Source organism: Culex quinquefasciatus, chromosome 2 (assembly GCF_015732765.1).
Source record: "Culex quinquefasciatus strain JHB chromosome 2, VPISU_Cqui_1.0_pri_paternal, whole genome shotgun sequence".
NCBI classification, from domain to species: Eukaryota; Metazoa; Arthropoda; class Insecta; order Diptera; family Culicidae; genus Culex; species Culex quinquefasciatus.
This window is the reverse complement of record NC_051862.1, coordinates 85623488-85636522: the sequence shown is the minus strand read 5'-3', so window position 1 is coordinate 85636522 and position 13035 is coordinate 85623488. Positions and strand designations below refer to the sequence as shown.

At 36.7% G+C, this 13035-nt stretch overlaps 1 protein-coding gene across 1 annotated transcript in view; it reads right to left on the bottom strand.

Annotated features, from left to right (window-relative positions):
- LOC6046811 (SET domain-containing protein SmydA-8) overlaps positions 1-5107 on the bottom strand; it is a 31251-nt gene extending 26144 nt beyond the window's left edge. The window contains exon 1 of the mRNA XM_038256404.1: positions 4969-5107. The gene's annotated coding sequence lies outside the window, so the exon portion shown is untranslated. The remainder of the gene's footprint in view (positions 1-4968) is intronic.
- Positions 5108-13035: the final 7928 nt, after the last annotated feature.

The following is a 13035-nucleotide window of genomic DNA, read 5'->3' as shown; positions in this document are numbered from 1 at the left end:
ATTTTTTTTCGCTTCTTAACCACTTGATACTACCAGTTGTCGTTTATCTTCGAATATCGTCTTCCAAGTCAAATATTTACAGTCAACCTTTTTGCCTTCCTCACCTTACTGAGGAAAGGCTATAAAATCACTCGGAAAATGAACTTCTCAATTAGACCTCCTAGACCCACTTTCGTGTATACCTATCGACTCAGAATCAAATTCTGAGCAAATGTCTGTGTGTGTGGTGGGATGTTGATAAAAAATTGTCACTCGATTTTCTCGAGACTAGCTAAACCGATTTTGTCCGTTTTGTTCTCATTCGATCCGTCTTGGGGTCCCATAAGTCGCTATTAAAAATTATGTAGTTTAGTTAAGTACTTCAAAAGTTATGCAAAAAAAAAAACGATTTTGACTAAAGTTCGGAAGATTGTAAAAGGGTTTTTGTAAGAAAACCTATCGTGTTATACATTTTTAGAAAGGTGTATGAAAGACCTTTCCAACGCGTCCAAGACATTGAAGATCTGACAACCCTATCAAAAGTTATAAGCACTTAAGTTTTATTTATGCACTTTTTAGAGGCCGGATCTCAGATATTTTGATGTAAACGTTTCCGGATCCCTCATGCGACCTATTGTTAGATAGGAAATCAAAAGACCATTCTAACGCGTCCAAGACATTGAAGATCTGATAACCCTATCAAAAGTTGTAAGCACTTAAGTGTTATTCATGCACTTTTTATAGGCCGGATCTCAGATATTCTGCAATATGAAGATCTGACTACCCAGTCTAGTTGTATGATAGCACTTTTTAAATGTGAGGAAGGCACCAACCACCTAAGGGTGGATTAAGTAAGGTTTTTTTTAGATAAAAGCTGTGATTTTTTAATTTATTACCGAACGTGAAATTTCATGAAAATGGACATGACCAAATATCGACAAATGGCAATCAAGTACCTAACATACCCTAGGGCAACATTTCATGCACATCGAAGATAGTTGGCAGAGAATGACTCATAACATAATGGAGGGGGAGAGCCAAAAGTTGAAAATACAATGTTGACCACCAGTTTGTGTATGTTTCATGACTAATTATTATTATCATTTTCCCCAAGTTACTAAAAAAAAAAACGTTTCTTAATCCACCATTAGGTGGTTGGTGCCTTCCTCACATTAATAAAAAAATAAAAATAAGTTTATGATAAAAATATATACCTGATACAGACTTTTCCAGAAAACATGCAGACTCTGATTTGAAACACGGTGGCAACCGGGCGTTTCGCATCTGGCGCGACTCTTGCACGTAAACAAAAAGACCCGGCTTTTTGAGGTTATGCAAAAAAATCACCCTTTTTTTGTAGATACAAAAATCTTTTTCTTAGCATAACTTTTTAAATACTTTACTAAACAGAATTAAGTTTAATATGGGACATCAAAACGAATCGAATAAGGCTGACCCGGCCAAAATCGGTTCAGCCAGTTCTGAGAAAATCGTGTGGAAAAAATCATGTCTACACACATCCCCACAGACATTTGTTCAGAATTTGATTCTGAGTCGATAGGTATACGTGAAGGTATATCTAGAAGGTATATTTAAGAAGTTCAATTTTCGAGTGATTTTATAGCCTTACCTCAGTGAGGTGAGGAAGGCAAAAAGAAATTTCCTTAATTTTTTCCAGTTTTTTTTCTGTCCCGTTGATAATTTTTTTATTAGTGCCATTCGAAAATTGTTTATTGAACTCTCAAATGTATTTTTTTAATCATTGTCATAATTTTTCTTGCATGAAAAAAATGTTTTTTTGCATGAAAATAATTGTATACGTACAATTTTGGAAACTGTCCATACAACAAAAATGGTACGTAAATCTTGACGTAATTATTTGAAAATCTGTAAGTTATGTAAGAATTTTGATATATTGTTGTCTTAATTTGTAGGTAGTGATTAGGACAATTCAGAAAACAAATGGAACACGGACATTTATTTTACCGATTTTTAAATTAACTTTTTTCACAAGAATTAAATTTCCCAAAATCCGCAATTTTTAATTTTTGATTTTTTTATATGTTTCATGTGACAAAAATCCGTCACTTTCGAGCCATAGAGAAGTATGGAGAAATAATTTGAAAAAATATAAATTAGCCACATAAATTAGATTTTTTACTGGAAACTGTTTTTTTTAATAGTGTTTATGATTCACAATTACTAAAACTATTTTTTTCGAAAAGTTCTAAAAATTCCAATGAAATTTTCAAGCTTTTTCCAAACATTCTTATAATTTCAGCAATTAATGCTCCAATTTCCAATGTTGAAAAATGATATATTTGTGAAATGTTATGATCTTCTTGAAAAAATATTTTTTTGCCAAACATTTAATATTAAATTTACTTGACATAAATTTTTATTTTTCCAAAAAAACTTAACTCGGCGGCATAACTTTTCTTCATACTCAATGGTTCAAAGGTTCGGTTTTTGTCCCCTAGGGTCGATGCAAATATTTTTCAAAGTGGATGTCCCTTGGCTCTGGCCGGATCGAGGGGGGGAGGGGACAAAAAAATAAAAAAAATATAAATATTGAAATAACAAGCCACAGTTTCAACACTTGCATGAAAAATGTTTTTTTAAAATGCTTCATTACACTAGCTTAGTTGTTTCGTATTCATTAGTCTTCAAAAAATGTAAGATTTGACGAAAAAAAAAATTAGCGAAAAAAAAACATCGAAAATTTTCAAAAAATTAATACATTTATAAATCAATCCAAACATGCATAAAATGATTCTAAACACAGGGGAATGCATTTTTAATTGATTTTATTTAATTGCAATTGCATTGATTTTTCGGACCATTTTTGAAGGAGGGGCAGACAAAAACTTAAAATAAAATTTGTACCGGCCTAAACAAATAAAAATAAACTTTTTTTTTCAAATTTTAAGAAATACTTTTTTTGTGAAAAACAATTTTATTTAAAAATCGGCAAATGTTATTTCCATGTACAGTACTTGTTCGGTAACTGGGCTGAGAACGTAGCTCAGTCACCGAATGCTGCTCGCTAACTGGGCTTAACGAAAAATAACGAGGGGATCACCGATGCATAATGTTTTCCAGATGATATATAAAAATAAAAGTTACTCAAATTTATTTATCATGCTTACTTTTCATAGTTCTTTAGATGTGACTTGACATTAAATAAAAGTTTGAAAAAGTTTGTTTTTCTTTATTGAACAGGTTTTTGACATCCATTAATCCCTCGGTCATTTCGGTTTGTTTTGGTTTTTTGACGTTTGTCTGGTTTTTAACTGGGGCCCAGTTATTGAGCGCCCAGTTAAATAGCAGCCCAGTTAAACAACGCCTCACTGCTCCTATTTTTTCTATAAAGATCCTACTCCTCCTACCTACAACTTTGCCGAAGACACCAAATCGACCAGAAAGTCCTCCATAAATCACAGATTTTCAAATATTTACTTGTATGGGTGAACCAATTACACAAAATAGTCTCCACAAAGTTTAGTAGAAATCTGCCATTTGCCGATTTCGTAGTGAATTGCTCATATTGGCAAATACAAAATGATTACACAATTTTCATTTTTTTTTTACAAAACCATAAACACATTTTAACAGCTGTCAGATAGGTACCCAAGACAGTCTCATTGAAAAAAGTTTCTCACTCTTTGCAAATATTTGGCAGGCATAGGCCATAAGAGGCAGTAGACTTGGTCGAATGGTTACGCTGTCCGCTTTGTAAGCGGATGATCATTTCATGAGTTCGATTCCCATCTGCTCTGCTCCAACCTTCCATTGAATGGGGAAATAAAACTTCGGACTCGGCCTTAATTGTTGTTAAGTCATTTCAGGTGTAGGAATCGTCTCCATGCCATAAGTACAAACTACACACCAAACCAAGCCTGCTCCGGTGGAATCGCTGTTTGCGATTGGACTCGCAATCCAAAGGTCGTCAGTTTGAATCCTAGGGTGGAAGGTTCTTTGGAGTAGAAAGAGGTTTGGGTGCTGGACTCCTAGGTTCGAGCAGAAATATGCAATAGAGACCACAAAAGACCTGGGGGTCGTTAAAGTGGATGAGTATTATCATTTAATTAGCTAGTAATAATAATTTGCATAAAAAACACAACAAGATCAGCAAATATGTTGCCAAAATTAATTAGAAGGTTAGAAAGTTATCTACTAACAAAATTATGAAAAACTAGTTCAAGATTCATTATATGTTTTCTTTACATCATTTTATAATGATGTGGCGTAATTTTGCACAATAATTTTATCTATTAATATTTGTTATGAACGACATTTCGCCAAATCATTTCAAAACGAGGAAACTCAAACGTTCTTTGCGCAAAATTAAGCACCAAAAAGGTCGCGTAATCCCATCCCAGAACATCACCAGGAAAACTTTGGGGAAGAAACTTCGTGAAGGTTACAGACGATTGTGTGGCGCGCACTTTCACCAACTGTGTTATTCCCCACGGTCAGTTGGTCAATCGCGGTGGGACCGCATGGCGCTTTTTCCTCGACGCGGCCTGTCAAACAGTCAATTAACTTTTCTTCACAACTTGCAACACTGCGGGTGGGTGTGGGTTGAGGAATTTCCCGTGGCTAATTTTATTTTCCTCTCGCAATGTGTTAAAATAACAAAAGTCGCCCAACCAAACACTAAATACGTGCGACCCGATCCGACAGACGATTGACGATTTTTTCCCTCCCGGCTCGGTTTTATTGCAACGACGACGGTGCGTGTGATTTGTGTCAACTTGGCTGAACTTTGACAGATTTCAGCTCGGATTACACCGTACAAAAGGTGACGACGCGCGTATGTCACGAGGTTTGAAATTTCGCAGTTGGTCGACGACACTTTTCACCGCGAATCGACAATATCTTCCTGTTTTCTTCGTTTTGTGTTCCTTTTTTCTTCCTCGGTGCAAGGTTGAGAATTTTCCGGCGAATTTTCAAACACTGGTGGAAATATCGATCGTGAACCGTTACCGTCACCACACGTTGACACCACCCGTCGTGGATCGTGCTGCGAATCGTACTGAAATGTGAAAGCCCCGCGCGACTTGCAGTTGCTGGCTGGCTGTCGTGAAAAATCCGACGACGACCGCAACTGGCTCAGCAGCAGTGGCGTTTGGTTTGTCGACGGCGTGACCGCCCCCAAACCCTGTCTCGTGGTTTCTTGCCTTACATGCACAGAACCGAGAATTTTGGCCGACTTACTCGTATGTTGATACTGCTGGGAGTTTAGGTTGGTAAAACTTGACTTAGATAACAACTTTGTCATGACTATCGCAGCAAAAAATCCGATAGCAAAATCGCATGCAAAAGCATGCACAACACCTTTGTGAAAAAAGACACTTAAAATTACATACTGCATGTACATTTTTTGTAAACACCAAAAAAAATGCAACCGACGGGATTCAAAACAAGCACTAACAGTCTATGTGCTGGTTTACAATAATATTTTAATTTAAGGGCTACGGAATTTAAAAAATAGTGGACGGTTTTGTGTCTAAGAAAATTTAACTTTACGCCAGGAACTGGTGAATTAACATCAGATTTTGGTGAATTTTTGTAAGGTCACGTTTTTAAATACTTTTTAGGCTCCATTCAAAAAGACAATTATCCACGAAGACACCTTTTCCAATGATTTCTAGCTCGATACCATGAGAAGATAGACGTTTGATGTCAAAGAGACTTTTATGAAAAATGGGACGCCCGATTCGATGACTACACACAAATTTTTTTTTCCGAATGTTACATCATTTATGATGTAACACTTTTGCACGTCATTAAACATTTAAATGCAAATTGATGTAAATTTGCGACAAATTATACGTAAAAACATGATTTTACGTGTGATTCAACCGTTTACGTCGAATCTCAAGTTTACATCAACTGAGTTTACATGTGATTCATTTTTTCCATGTCGAGTAAATTCACATATTTTTTTCTGTGTAAAGACATACACAGAAAAAAATATGTGAATTTACTCGACACGGAAAACATGAATCACATGTAAACACAGTTGATGTAAACTTGAGATTCGACGTAAACGGTTGAATCACACGTAAAATCATGTTTTTACGTATAATTTGTTGCAAATTTACATCAAATTACATTTAAATTTAAATGTTCAATGACGTGCAAAAGTGTTACATCATAAATGATGTAACATTCGGAAATATTTTTTTTGTGTGTAGCTTGAAAACGGTACAATTTAACAAAAGTCATTTTTGGTTGCAAATTTGATTTTTTATCTTTAACTTAATTTTAAAACTTGACGATATTTTCGATTTTTTCGATATTTAAAAAAATACGTTTTATCCAAAATTATAACTCTGGTAAAAGATTTTCAAGTTATCGCAGTTTTAGTTGAAAAAGTTGTTTTTCTCCATTTTCCCGTTACAAAGTGATGCACGTTGAAAAATATTACGTAAACCGTCCACAAAAATAAAGATTTTTTTTCCACTTTGAGCTCCCGAGTCCTTCAAATCAACAAACAAAGTTTTCATTTGATCTGTTATTGTACTCAGTAAGATGGCTCGAGATGAACGATTTTTCAGACCATGTTTTTTTCGGTTGCTTTTAGGCCCCTAAGGGACCATCCACAAACCACGTGGACACTTTTTTGAAACTCTCAGACCCCCTCCCCCCATCGTGGATAATTTCCATACAAATAAAATCTTTTTTTGTATGGAGCGTGAACAATCGCCTACCCCCCTCCACTCCCTAAGGTATCCACATGGTTTATGGATTGTCCCTAAACAACTACCCAAAATATAGGAGCGATTGGTTACGTCTACATTTTAATCATTGCAATTTTATCATTTGTATTTTCCACTAAATTTTTCAAACCAACACAATTAAGTAAAAATTGAGAAAATTCTCTAAAACATTCCGCAATAAAGTAAATTCTCTAAAACATTCCGCAAGGCCAGTTTTGAGCACGCTATATCTTTGACAGGAGTAAGATAGCACAATACTTTCTTGGGAAAAGTTTTAGAGAAATTTCTCAATGACAATAAATTTAACGTTAAATGCGTAAGGGCTTCCTAGTTGATAAGTTTATCAAACAATTCATGTATAAAAAAAAATATTTGACTAAATTTTTAGTGTATTCTATACATATTAAAAAAGAGTAAAAAGATCTCTTGAAGGTTTTTTGCAGCTTTTTTTTAGAAAAATGAGTGTAACTCAATCTAAACATTTTTATTTTTTTTCTCTGTTTTCTACAATGTGTTTAAGTCAATTTCGCACAAATTTCTAGAACCAAGTTAATTGTTTTACCCACATGCTGACGAGATACAGGCATGGAATCAAGTGTCCCCGGGAATCAAGTCTCCCCACTCTCCCCTACAGTGTACAAAGCATTTTGTGAAACATTTTGTTAAACAAATTATATGTTTTCACAGGCTGCAAATTTGAAATTTAGTCGAGGGACAGAAACTTTGAATAAGCTAAGTGATAACTAAGGCTAGTGATTTTTCACGACGAAAAAATCGAAATTACGCGGCATGCCAATTACAAAACATTGAAATTTCACGGCAATTTCACGGTACTCTAAAAACTGTTCAAAATAAACATAAAAATGTATTCTTTTAGCAAAATTATTACCAAAAAACTTTCTAGATACAAAATAAAATCCCCTGACACAAATTTATTGTTAGAAAAAGGAGTATTGGATTATTTTGGGAAATTTTGAAGAATTTCCGCCAGTTGAATTCTAGATTTTTTTTTATTAGGTCTTACAAACAAATGTAACATTGAGTGTATCCCGCTTACTCCAATGATCAACACAAGGCGTGATAGGGATACACTCAATGTTAACATTTGTTTATAAGACCTAATAAAAAAATAATTCAGCTGTCTTAATTTTATTGAGATTTTACAAATTAATTTGCATAAATACCTCGAAAACGAAGCACGTCCTGAATAGAGAGCCTATATGGAGAGGCGAACTGTCAAATCGGGGTTCCAATCGAGCAACAAGATAATGCCAGAACAAGGTTGGAATTAATTTAAAATAGTTTTGGCAAAAAAACGAGACTTATAACAATTACAAGTATTGTAAAACTGTTGTTGATAATAATCTGGTAGTTTTTGTTATGTTTGTTCTTGTTCGGTATAAGAAAAGTGCCAGCTTGAAAGAAAAACTACAAGTTTTTCAACCTTAAATTTGAATGACTTTGGGTGTTTGAAATTTCTCCCAGAACATTTCATTTCCCTATGTAGGTCCCTAGTCCTGAACCTCTAATTCATCAAAACTATAATCATTAAAATAAGTGCAATAAAGTGTATAACTTGTTAAGAAAAGTCGATTTGCGCAAGCGTAGTAATTACGTAATTTCTCTTTGCAACATAGTTAGATTTTTCGTACAACAAAATTTTTGCAGGATTATGATGCAAACATTTTGGTTAAAGACAACAAATTCCCTTGGTTGGATCTCATAGAATTGAGCATGAATTATTTTCTAAAACAGTCTTTTTAACCATAACTGATGGAATAAATTTTCTTCTTTTCCTCCCCTAACTCAGCGACGCGCGGCAGATGGGCCGAAATGGCGCGAACGTGTCGTTTCGTTACGGAACCGCCAGACGCGAGCTGGTTGGCTGGGAGTTGCGGAGGGTTTTCCTCCGTCGCATTAGTGCGCCGCTTGATTTTTCCTTCGGCGTTCGTCCGTTCTTTACTTAGATTTTTGGGACGATCGCGCCCCGTGTTTGTTGAGAAAATAGCAAAAAGTATACAACGGTTCTAGAATGATGTGGAGTTGGGGTGGTTGGTGGCCGGTTTGCGTCCCCCGGCCCAAATCAAACTCACAATTATAAATGTGATGAATGGCGTGCCAGTTCGGTTGAGTGAACTACCGGTTTGAAGTGACTTGAAAGATGCATGGTTTATATAAGAATTAAATGATGATTCTGAACCAAGTCCCAGTCAAATCAATCCGAATTCTGAAACGGAATCTAATTAGAATCGTATACAAATTCCGTTTCAAACGCAACAACCGGTTCGAACACGGAACCGGTTGTTGCGTTTGAAACGGAATTTGTATACGATTCTAATTAGATTCCGTTTCAGAATTCGGATTGATTTGACTGGGGTTGAGCTCGGCTGTCATCACTGAAAGTTCGCTGTTGAAATCATTGAACAAAAACAAATTTTTAGGACAATTATAAACATTGATATGTTAGGACCGAGCCACGCGTAGCTTAGTGGTAACGCTTCCATCTCGTAAGCGGTAGATCGGGGTTCAAATCCCGGCTCGGACCAACACAACTGGTGATCTTTTCCCTTCTGGGTTCGATTGCTTATTAAAGGGAAGGTAGTGTATCGTCACAAACTGGACCTTGTCAAGACACCTTAGGAAGACATCCTATTGAATATTGACATTAACCTTAACATGATAACATTATGTTAATTAATAAAATGTCACTGAAACCGCTTTGTAAATACCGGCCCCGATACTCTTCACGGGTGTTCCCTTCAGGAACAGGGAAAGATTTACTATGTTAGTGTGTACTAATAATTTGTCACTGAATCCGCTTCGGAAATTGGAGTCCGATCATGGTCATTTTGAATAGGTATACAGTTTGATGATCTGGAAACTCTGTTATGAAAATTGTGAGCTATTTTTACCATTATTTATTTAAATGTGGAGAAGACTTAAACCGCACTTATAGGTGAATCATGCAACTTTATCTTGAATATTTTTTTCAAAGCCAGTGTTAACTCAAAGCATTCGATCATATGTTCTCGTTTTATACCCATTTCTGGTGCATTTCTTCAACAACACCGCCAGGCCACATGTTTCTTAGACCCGGTGGCGTGTGACATTCAAGGCTGTTGCGCGTCCGTTTCTAAAGTCTCAGCAGACAACCGCGTGCTTGAGCCAACAACTTGACTGATGACTATAAATAATCCACGCGCAGCGTTCCAAAATCTTGCAGCGAAATGAACAGCCCCACATTCACGGGAGCGCTCGATTCTAACGTGTTTAAATGCTGACCAAATGTTTTTCCTCCTCCGCACGCAGTCTGTGACGACTTGGCCGAACAGGTGTCTGTGGCCGTCTGCCGATGCCAGATATACAATCGGTCTAGAAATATTTCATTCTTTAGTAGCCTCATCGGTATTCATATTTCATTTGTTCTATGATATTCAAGACATGTCAAGATTTATCAAATGATTTGAAAAATATATTGTTTGACAGCCAATCTGGCAACACTGCGATGATGCCAAGAATTGGTGACATTTGTACAATTCACAGTTTGGCAAACTTTACAAACAAACTTGTTGTTGAGAGATTGTTTAAACACATGTCTTCATTAGTTATCTATGGTAGAGTTTCAAGCAACATACAATTAGATTGCCAGGTTGCCAGTTTGTGTGTGGGTTTGCTTTGAACTTTAGGACTTCTTTTCACTTCAACATCATCAGTCCCTTTTCTACAAGTAATTAGTCATACATGATTGCAGTTTCTCCGAGGGACGCACACCTAAGCCAATTTGGCATTTCTGTCCTGTAATTTTAAATGACTCTGGACGTGTTGCTGCGTGTGATTCTGTGCTAGGCGCCAAGAGGAAATGATTAACGAGCTTTCATGTTCCATTTAAGCGCAGCTATGTGGATTTGCTGTACGTACCAGAGAACCGCGGTGATGTTGAGATGATGGAGATCAGAAGTGTGCGACGCCGTACGCCGCCGATGATGGTCCGGGACTTGGCAACCCGCTGCACGCCCGTGGGAATGTCAAATTGCGAAAGGGGTCTTAGTGGCGTCATGTTTCGATCGCCGGACGTTGTGAAATATTGAGTCAGTTGTACAATGAGTAATGGTCATAATTATAATAGCACTTACAGATCAAATGATTTGCTTATGAACTAAAAGTACCATGCTGCTCCATCGAAATGAGTTCCTAATAAAAATTTCTGGAGAAAAAGAAGAGAAGAAGACGAAACTTTTGGTACTCAAAATAGCTTAGGTCATCTTTCAAATCATCATTATCAACCTTCAAAAATTTAACTCCCAAGAATCGATGGAGGCGCTTAGTTTCTAAGAATGATGCCATGGCAATAATATATATTCGAAATCTGAGCTATTTATGCTTGATCATAAATGAACTAACATGTGTTTCTGTGAATTGCTTCACTATTCTTACAGAGCCTGGCGAAAAATCAGCAATTATTGACATTGACTTGAATAATGTTGAGCAGTGAAATAGAACCAAATCTCTAACTTGTAAAATCATTCTTGCTCTTGATCTAAAATTTCTTCAAATACGAGTAAAATCTCAGCCTTCAAAACGCAGTTTCCACCCAAATTTCACTCCATTCCGCGCTCCCAAAACTCGCTCTAATCAACGAACCGTTTTCGAAAGGTGAGCAGCCCCAGCAGCTGTCGTTTTATAGCTCGTGTAGTTAAATTTTTGCATCTGTGCCAAAGTTGTGTTCATTAGGAAAAGTTTTTCCTCCAATTCTGTGACTGTCTCTGTCTCTCCCTCTCTGGTGACATCTAGCCAACTCTGAACGACGACGCTGACGGAAATCGTTTGGAACATTTTCCATTTCACCCCTGACGCCGTTCTCACCTTCATCTCCGTTCTGGGGGGACTTTGGGACTTGAACGTAAACTGTAATTGTAACTGAGTTTTTGTTTGGACAGGGAGTTGAAATTTACCCTTTCATTTACAGTTTCTGAGGGTTTAGTTTTGTTGAGTAAATTTATTGAAGTTTATTCATTGTAGTTAATTTCGTTCGCTGGTGAAATGGAACTCTTTCAGTTTTTATAAAATTTGTTGAAACGGTTTTGAAATAGAATAAGTAGGAAAAAACATCATAAAAATAAATAATTTAAATTTAAATACCGTCCATCGACCTACCTATCCCACCTGGCACAACTCATCTCCGAAAGACACCTTGCTCCAACACCTGGTGAGTGTGTAAAATTGCACGATCTTTTTTCTTTCGAAAACGTCTAGCACCATTAAATTAACGATGGAGCGGGACGAAGTGGGGAGAAAATTCTACGTTTCGTTTCGCAAATTTTTCATTTCATATGTTCCGCATGCTTGAAGCGGCGTTTTACCGGCACCAAAAGACGACACAGACAGTCGACCTCTTCTGATTCTGCTGCTAGAACATCCTCCCCAAGATTGGCCCGAGTGTTGAAAGCTGTGACTACATTTTGTCGAAATGGGTCGAGACTGCTCGACTGCGGCCTTTCGTTTAAATCGAGTGGAATAATATTACTTGATGATGGACGGTGCGTTTGAACTGGGGGGGAATTCTGCCGACAAAAGGTTGAACCATGGGTTGATCTATTCAAAAATGGATACGGCAACAGATCCGTGATCCGGTCATGATAAAATATTTCTTGTATATTGGATTTAACAAAAAAAAAAGTTGAATTCGTTCATTTGTTCGTCTATATACCAATGTATATTGAGATCACAATGTAATTAATATGGTGGGCACATATTTTTCTGATTCCATTGGCTATATTAAGTAGCAAACACTGTTAATAGGGGTTGCTCTAGAACACTGAAGTTAGTGAAAAATTCAATTCACGACTTTTCAGGCTTCAGTGGAAGTGCGTGGCCGAATGGTTACGCTATCCGCTTTGTAAGCGGATGATCATTTGTTCGATACCCATCTGCTCCAACCTTCCAGCGGATGGGGAAGTAAAACGTCGGTCCCGGCGGTGGTTGTTGTAAGGCCGTTTAGTCATTTCAGGTGTGGGAGTCGTCTTCCTCCCATATGAGCAATTCTTTGAGATTTCGGTCATTCGATTTTTTTTGTATTTTTTAATCCAACTGAAACTTTTTTGGTGCCTTTGGTATGCTCAAAGAAGCCATTTTGCATCAAACTTTCAATATTACGCCCATTTGAAATGTTAGCATTGATTAGGGCGTCCAATTTTCCCGGACTTTGAATTTCCCGGGAAACGGGAAAAATATTTTTCAGATCCCGAGAATTCTCGGGATCCCGGGAAATTTTTTAAACCGTCATAAAATCTATGTTTTCATTGAATTTGTTTATAGAATTAGCTCAAAA